This window comes from Limulus polyphemus, unplaced genomic scaffold, assembly GCF_000517525.1.
Source record: "Limulus polyphemus unplaced genomic scaffold, Limulus_polyphemus-2.1.2 Scaffold1752, whole genome shotgun sequence".
Taxonomy (NCBI): domain Eukaryota; kingdom Metazoa; phylum Arthropoda; class Merostomata; order Xiphosura; family Limulidae; genus Limulus; species Limulus polyphemus.
Window position 1 is genome coordinate 225,217 of NW_013667362.1, and position 9,507 is coordinate 234,723.

The window sequence follows — 9,507 nt, forward strand, 5'->3', positions numbered from 1 at the left end:
TATATATATATATATATATATATATATATATATCAATTACTTAAACCTAACTTCTTTAGACACTCATTTTATTTGATTAACTAGGCTTAATTTTACTTTGCTTTCTAGGTTTTACATGTACTTATATGTATACCATTTATATTTATATAGGTATATTCTTATGTGTGCTTGGATATCTGCACGTTTTAGTGTGTATACTTGCTAGTTACCTATGTTCAGAAGTACTTAACAATTACTGCTGTTTATTCTTCACCACTGACCTTACTAGACTGATTAATCTTAGTATGTTATACAATTATACATAGTGGGTGTCGATGTAATGAACATATATAGACTAAGTACATAAGAAGGTGCTCCCATTGACCTTACTGGACTGATTAATCCTAGTATATTATACAATTATACATAGTGGGTGTCGATGTAATGAACATATATAGACTAAGTACATAAGAAGGTGCTCCTATTAACCTTACTAGACTGATTAATCCTTGTACACAGCGTGGTCACAAGTAAATAGACACCACCTTTTCAGAAAAAATGAAATTTTTCAGTCATATTCACATGAATTGATATATTTATAATTTAATTAATATCTAGTAGATCTTCCTTTCGCTTCGTGGAGTTCTTTGATCCTTTGGGGCATCGTGAGAATCATCTCGTCAATTTTAGATTGTGGGATTTTCGCCCACTCTTGCTTCAAAACTTGGAGTAGATCGCTCTTTGAAGTTGGTTTTTTTGGTTGTTTCTTGACTTGCCGGTCGAGTATGGCCCAGAGGTTTTCGATGGGGTGCATGCAGGAGATTGGCTCGGCCAGGGCAACTTCTGGACACCATTTTCTTCCTGCCACTTTTGGGTGTTTCTAGCAGTGTGACACGGTGTTCCATCTTCCTGGAACAACGTTGTGTTCTTGTCCACGAAACCCGAGGAATAAAGTGGCAAGAGTCCTTCCTCCAATATTTCGACGTATTTCGCAAAATTTATGTTGCCAACGCACTCCACTAAGCTCGTTCTCCCACCAACCCAAACAGCTCCCCAAACCATCACGCTGAAACCACCATGCTTCACAGTTGGCTGCAATCTGTTGAGCCAAAACTCTTGGTGAGGCATTCTCCAGACCCATATCCTTCCACTGTTCGAAAATTGAGCGAATCTTGATTCGTCTGAGAACAATACGGTCTTCCAAAAGTCCAGAGGCTTGGTCATCATATCACTTGTTGGGTTATCGTTGCAGAGCAGCTAGACGGAAGCCCTTATTAAGACCTGCCAACATAGTCAGACGAAAGAAGTGGGTTTGTGGAGAATCTGTTGAACAGATTTCGGGCTCATCCCACCAGCTTTGGCCACTTCTGACGCGTTAATCTGGGATCCATTTCGATGCTCCTCTGACAGCCCTCTTTGTCCAACTTTGGCCACTTCTGCAGTCGTTAATCTGGGATCCATGTCGATGCTCCTCTTGACAGCCCTTTTTATCCTCTCCGATGGACCAGGACGACCCGGACGTTGCTCAGTCGTTTCCTTGCCGTGTTTCCTGAACTGCACGATGATTCTGTTGACTGTCGAAAGCGGGATTCCCAAATTCTGCGAAATTTGCCGCTGACTTATTCCACCATCTGTTTGACCAACTATCCTTCCTCTAACAAAATCTGACAATTCGAGAGAACCTTGAGCTCTAGGCATGTTGTAGCACAAGATAATTAGTGTGCGGACCATTTTCATTTGTATAGCGCTCTGTGAAAACAAATTAGTTAGCATAAATCAGTTAAATGGCGAAAAATTAGGTGTCTATTTACTTGTGACCACTCAGTGTATATATAACCACAATATTAACTCCACGTGGAGCACTGATAATACAAACAATTCCACACAACCCAAAATGAAACCACGACTTTAATCCCACATGAAGCACTGACAGTACAAACAGTTCCACAACAATACCAAGAAGTAATCATAGCCACAACTTTAACTGCACATGGAGTACTGGTAATACAATTTCAAAACAACAAGAAAGTAAACATAGCCACGACTTTAATCGCACTGACAGTACAAACAGTTCCACAACAATACCAAGAAGTAATCATAGCCACAACTTTAACTGCACATGGAGTACTGGTAATACAATTTCAAAACAACAAGAAAGTAAACATAGCCACGACTTTAACCGCACAAGAAGCACTGACAGTACAAACAGTTCCACAACAATACCAAGAAGTAATCGTAGCCACGATTTCCATTTGTACAAATATAAGTATGAACAATATATGGTGACGTGTGAACGAACGATGAACACGAACAATTATATTATAGTAATTATTATTTAAATCAATAAATATAAATTAAATTGATAACTATACATATTTGTTTATGATTGAATTTAATAAAGGGGAAGTACATTAGTGTTTACTTAGTCTTAATAAAGTCATATATATGATTATAATAAGTATTAAAAGAAAAACTTCATTCAATTAAAGACTTGCACATTCATGTCGTGTTTAGGAGGTTATCATTGGACAATTTCCTTAAAGGAGGCAGGGCGTGGCTAAGAGGTTATAGTGCTGGACTGTGAACTTGAAGGTCCACGTTTTGCGTCTCTTAGCCGCAAAATCACACTCCGCACCAACATTAAACTGATAGAATAGAAGGGAGGCATATAATCGATAGCACCAACCGCCAACTCTTGGCCACTCTAGTGGATGCGTTGTAAGAGTGGCGGTCAAATCCCACTATTTGATTAGAGTGGTCAAGAGTTGACGGTGGTTGCTATGGGCTATCTGTCTTCCTTCTATTTTATTTAGTTCAAGATTAGGGACGGTTAATTCGTATGTCCCTTGTGTAGATTTGAGCGAATATCCGAAACATACAAAATTCTTCATATGACTGTCACAGCTTTCCTAAGATTTCGCGTATTACGTGATTCAAAATGTCACCGCATCTGTAATTGGCGTCACTACTAAGAGTCATCTTGCTCAGTCACGGACGGATATAATAAGATTTTCAGTTATGGAGGGTGGGGGATTTTAAAATAAATTACTCACCAAACATTTTGCATACAAAAACACTAAAATTATAAACTTTTCGGAAATGTTTAGTAATCGAATCCCACAACATTCGTAACACTATATAACTTCTCTCAGTTCGCCCTTAATTCTAGGATAAACATTGCTCGACGGTTGGTGACGGAAAGACGTTTAGTAACATTCTTATGGTTGTTTAGAACGTTCGATTAATTAACACAGTTTGTTTGGAAAGATTTAAACAAAAACATATGTGGGTACAACTCAACTTAATAATTACTCTTGGTATGTTTTTGATTACTTTTTTTTTTGTTAAGAAAAGCCTAAACAACCATTTTGAGTTTTGTCAAAAAAAGTTTTGATATATGTATGTTTAAACTGTTTATATTTGAAAGGAAATGAAATTTATATTTCAAATATTTGCTTTATGCAAAAATTATTTCAGGACTACAAAATTGAGATGATAGAACTTTCATACCTCAAGATTTGTTTTCGAGGAAAATTTCATGATATCTTGCAAGTTTTTCAAAACTGATAAAACACTTTGTAAAACTTTACTTGCCATTCAAAGCAAGCACTGCTCTGGGAAATAATAATATTGTGTTAGAAAGTAGTAAAAAAAACTGGTATTTTAATGAATTACTGTAATTTTCTATTCAACAGAATGTTTGAGAATATACGGATATATATTTGATTATACTTGGGGGGTATATTAAAGGATAGTATTTATCATCCCATACAACAACTTATGCTATGTAACGTCATCGCCATCTGGTAAACAGATGTAGCAGACGGAGAGTATAATCAGGTGAATGTCAAGGACTACACGTGTTTAACATCCATTTTTTTTATCATATGGCCAAAAAATTAGTTAAAATAGCATCTAAATTAAAGAATATAAATAAACGCTTACTCTGTAAATGTGTATAAATATGCATATCACACATGCCTTGCACACAAATGCCACACATAGTAAAGTACGAAGGCTCGTAGCTAGTATTTATTGGAGCGCAGGCGCACATTTTACATATTGATTTCTCCACACCAACGACTTACAGATCTTTATGACAGCTGGATGGGTACCGCTCGACCTTCCAAAAATAGCCGGAATGTGCTTGAAAAACTCAGAGAGGTATGATTAATATTTCAACTTTTTATTCTCTTTGAGCGTCGTTCCTACACCATATCTGGGCTTATAACAGTGTGAAGTTTGAGAACAATCACAGAGAACTCGAGGTGAACAAACTTTCGTTCGTACAATATTTCTGTGAAACAAAAACTTAGCTTGCTATTTGATCGCCAATTTCCATTTATCACCTGTTTCTTCTTTGGAACATTCCAAATCCTCTTGATCTCAAACTTTTTTTACTCGTTTTCCTTCTCTTTTTTTTTATTTCCCATCTAGATCCTACTACTACTTTATTTTGGTATCTTTGCAACAGGATATAAGATGTAAAAACGTCGTGTGTACTAAACAAAAACGGAAAATTCCTGAAAAAAACAAATGGAAATGTAGTTTTGACTTTCGCTTTCGAGGTTTAGGAGTAAAGAATGAACTAACGCTTGTTTATACCTGCTAGTAGGTATGAACAAGCGTTAGTTCATTCTTTAAGTGCGCACTTCTCTAGTAGGTATAAACAAGCGTTAGTTCATTCTTTAAGTGCGCACTTCTCTAGAAAAGTGCGCACTTAAAATAGTTCAAGAACAAAAGCGAATAATCTCTGTTTCAGTTATGTATGGTATTAGCATTCTTCGTTACAGAGTTGTGTTCGTCCACTGTTCCAGAACGAACTGAGCTTTGTAAAATATTCCCATAGAAATTTACAGGAACCCTGTTTCACATAACATTGTTGACCTGAAAAATGCAAGCACAATTGGATTCTAATTGTTCGAGAGAACCTTAACTTTTATCTTGTTATGGCGATCTTCACTAACAAAAGTGCTAATGTGGCCAAATCCTAACCAATTCAACATTTCTCAAGCATGATAATTTCATATAATATTTTTCACCTACGTTACACAAAATATATGCGGTGAATTTAAAAGGAAAAATTAGCTTAATTACTGATGAAATTTAGACTATATTTTTTTAAAAAAAACCTTCTATTTTTCCTATGTTGCTGTATAAACTTTTACGTATCCTAGCTTGTAATAAGTATACCTGGTTAAGGTAAGTATAAAAATGTCTGGTAGTTTCAATGTGTGCCTGAAGAAGTGTCCTTAACACTAAACCAATGAATCGTGGAGAACGTTAAATATACGTGTAATCATTGTACTTACAGAGTCCCACTCTCACTTGTTTCTGAATGATTACTTCTAAACATTCAACAGAAATGTAGAATGAAATCTTTTACATCAGATGCTTTATCTTTACATATAACAAGTTTGGTCAACATCGGTCTCAGTTTCCAAACGCAAACTGTGTAAATAGACATGTAAAAGACCATATTTATAATATGTATCTCTCTTGACAGTGGTAGAGAACGGTTAAAACTATTATGGAGTTAGTGAAAGTACATAAAAAGTTACAGTTGTAAATAACATTTTAAAGCACTTTATTTATTATTAAACAACTTTGACAAATGTAAATCGTAACTATGTTTGTTTGTTTGTTATGCATTTCGCTCAAAGCTACACGAGGGCTATCTGCGCTAAGCCGTCCCTAATTTAGTAGTGTAAGACTAGAGGGAAGGCAGCTAGTCATCACCACCCACCGCCAACTCTTGGGCTACTCTTTTACCAACGAACTGACCGTCACATTATAACGCCCCCACGACTGAAAGGGCGAGCATGTTTGGTGTGACGGGGATTCGAACCCGCTACCCACAGATTGCAAGTCGAGCACCCTAACCACCTGGCCATTTACGGAAAGATATAATATATTTTCTTTATTTGTGATATTTTTTAAAAGTTTTCTAAATATAGATAATGGAAGTTGATTTTATCTTATTACCGATTTATTATTTAATTTTTCAATTTAAGATATACTAAAAAATAAACAACTAGTTATGTTGTTTCATCTCCGTTGTTCCCCAGTGAATAGTGAAGAACGCTAAAAATACTGTAGCCTCTTAGCTCAGATTCATTCACGCTTACATGTTATGTTACCTTTATATGTTAGAGATTTTAAACTTGGAAAGGCCGTAAATATTCCACTGGAAAAACCTTACATCGTTTCACTTGCACAGAACTAGTAGCCATCTGACAAGTAAATAAAACTCCCTTCCAGCTAGGATCTCTTCTCCAGCAGCCTTTAACTATTCCGCAAAAATCCAGTGGCTCTGACAAGTTGTGGCATCTTTCGAAGATAATTTACGAGAGTTCCCGCAGAGCTTCAAGTTTAACGGTGCAATCAACCCAGAGAGTTTACAATTACAGGGAAGCCAATGGAATTTATGGTGTTCGCCATGCCTGATAAAGAGATGCGCTTGGAGATGAATAAAGTGGATAAGAACAGGAGGGCTAACTACGTCAGACACCCGAAGAAACACTCCCTAACAGATTAAGCCCCTCCAGGCAGACGCTAAAGTCACTAGATTTTTTTTGTTATATACATCAGGTATATTCATTATAAAGTAGGCTACTTAAAAGCGTGCACGGCAACCTGCTGTATGTTAAGTAGTGTTTTGTTACTTTTATTTATCGATAAAGTATTTAAAGTACTGAAGTTTATTTGTTTTCTTAGCTGCTGAAAATCTGTGCCATTTTAACAGTTACTATTTTCAACTTTTGTCAATTTTAGAAACTTATTCTTTTTGAAAATTTAAGTTCATTGAACAATATCTTTTTTTCCCAACAGTCTTCTCATTATTAGTTATAAATTATATAATCATGTGTTCACAACACATTTTTAAAGAAACTAGCTTATTAAACTATAAAGCTTCTTTACGAATTGGCACGGTGTGAAATCAGAACCATAAATCGTTAGTTGAAAAGCTGTAAAACAATATTTAAACGTTCATTAAAACATGTAGCTCGCAAGCAATGTACTGATACAAGGAAAACTTGAAGATCTTTCGTAAAACTGGACAATATTGTACAGAATTGTATGGAGTAAAAACCTAACACAGCTGCCGGATATCCTATAGAAATAACAAATTGTTTTTGTTTCGCAAACCTAACACGAACAGAATATAAATAACACATAACAAATACTAAATCTAAACAAAAACAAGACAAGACACAACTGCAAAAGACTTCAACTCTGGCTGATGTAAAGCGGTTAAGAATGGAATTCTTAAGACAATCAGTTTAGAAATTTTGATAGATTAAGGTTATGGAACAGTAAGTTTGATACCAATAATATCATATAGTTAGAAAATGAAGTACGTGTGACAAAAACCGCATGGCAGGTTACATTACAATGGTGCAGATTGGCAAGTGAGGTACTGGTAATATTTGTGTAATATATGTGCATAAGGTGACCTTGAGTCCACATTAGACCACACGTACTTTTAGTTGATTTCCTTTTCACTGATCAGTCACAACCTTGTTTCTCATGTTGTTGTGGTTGGAACCTACCTGTATTTGTTATTTAACAACCAAATCCACACCTCTAAACATATATTTAGTACTCAAACCTGCAACACTCGTTTACCCATGGCATAGGTTTTATTAACAGTTTTACAGTTGACACCAGTGTGTAGGAGAAAAAACAACAAAAGAACCACAAATGCTATAGTTTTATTGGCTCAAACTCCCATTCAAAATAGTATAAAGGAGAGAAAATGACCAAAAAAGTTCTTTAAACAAAATAATATATGGAAAATCATAATCAATAACTTTGATCGTTAACAGAGGAAGATAAACATTTTCTAAAATTCCAATTAACTCAAATCGACATAATATAGAAGTATGAAACAATAAACCATTTAAGTCAAGCATATATATGACACTGAAAATTTAGTTTCCTCTAGAACTGAAATACTTACAAGGCTTGGTATGATTATTGTGGTCTAATGCTTCAAATATTAACGTGAATGATTTCTGAAAAAAAAACAAAAAACAACAGAAATAAGTAATTATTTTATTATAACTCACTTTAAAAAAACTTCGTAAATAAAAATGGATTCATTAAAGCTTATTTTACAAATAAACTTGGAAATTCAAAGGTTAATTTGTGTTACGAATGTGAAAAATTTTAAAAGAAGGAAACACAGGATACTATTATAAATACATTTAATCGTGGTTTGTTTTCTGTTAAGTACAAAGCTACACAAATGGGCTATATATTTATTATACAGATATAACTATATCGACATTAGTGTAAAACATAAGGAGACTAATTAGGTGAAAACATAACCAACTTTTCTGCTTGAACAGATGTAGTGTGGTTGACATATTATAACGTATTCTCTTTTGCTATCGCTCACGGATTCTTTGATTTATATATTCTGTGACTTTACCAAAAATAAACTTATTTGTCAAGAAAATACACGAACAAGCAAAATTTGCTACCATACCAGAAAAGTAACCTTACCGAAGGTTAGGAGATCTAATGAAATAACCTTACGGATAGGTAGGAGATGTAATGAAAGTGATCTCACGGAAAGTTAGGAGATCAAATGAAAGTTACCTCACGGAAGGTTAGGAGATCTAATGAAAGTGACCTCACGGAAGGTTAGGAGATCTAATGAAAGTAACCTTACCAAAGGTTAGGAGATCTAATGAAAGTAACCTTACCGAAGTTTAGAATATCTAATGAAAGTGACCTCACGGAAGATTAGGAGATCTAATGAAAGTAACCTTACCGAAGATTAGGAGATCTAATGAAATAACCTTACGGATAGGTAGGAGATCTAATGAAAGTGATCTCACGGAAAGTTAGGAGATCTAATGAAAGTTACCTCACGGAAGGTTAGGAGATCTAATGAAAGTAACCTTACCAAAGGTTAGGAGATCTAATGAAAGTAACCTTACCGAAGGTTAGAATATCTAATGAAAGTGACCTCACGGAAGATTAGGAGATCTAATGAAAGTAACCTTACCGAAGATTAGGAGATCTAATTAAAGTAACCTTACCGAAGATTAGGAGATCTAATGAAAGTAACCTTACCGAAGATTAGGAGATCTAATAAAATATATTTATATATATTACCATGAATCATCATCTATTCAATAGCGACAGATTGCATAATCACATTCACTTTTTTATTAAACGTGTAAACAGTTTTATTTTATATTGCTGCAAATAAAATATGATATTCTAAAGCCTTCTGGTGGTCGTTTCTTAGAACATTAAACAGTTTATTACTATAGTATAAAGTTTCTTTATATTGCTTGAAATTTCAGTTTCAAAGATACGGACGGCCCTCTTTCTCTTGATTCAAAGATTGTATCCTAACACTGATAATTCGATATTTTGAGATTCAAGTCTCAAAATTTCAAGCTCGTGAAAACTAAACGGAGGAACTGTGAAGAAGAAATGACACCAAGTTTTTTCAAACAGTGACTGAGAACAGTGCGGATTGGCCTTCCTTACATCACATTGTTTACT

General features: G+C 34.9%; 1 protein-coding gene across 1 annotated transcript in view; it reads right to left on the bottom strand.

Annotated features, from left to right (window-relative positions):
* Window positions 1-7,986, bottom strand: part of LOC106464826 (protein jagged-1-like) — an 80,089-nt gene extending 72,103 nt beyond the window's left edge. The window contains exon 1 of the mRNA XM_022392626.1: window positions 7,943-7,986. The gene's annotated coding sequence lies outside the window, so the exon portion shown is untranslated. The remainder of the gene's footprint in view (window positions 1-7,942) is intronic.
* Between the last annotated feature and the right edge of the window lie 1,521 nt (window positions 7,987-9,507).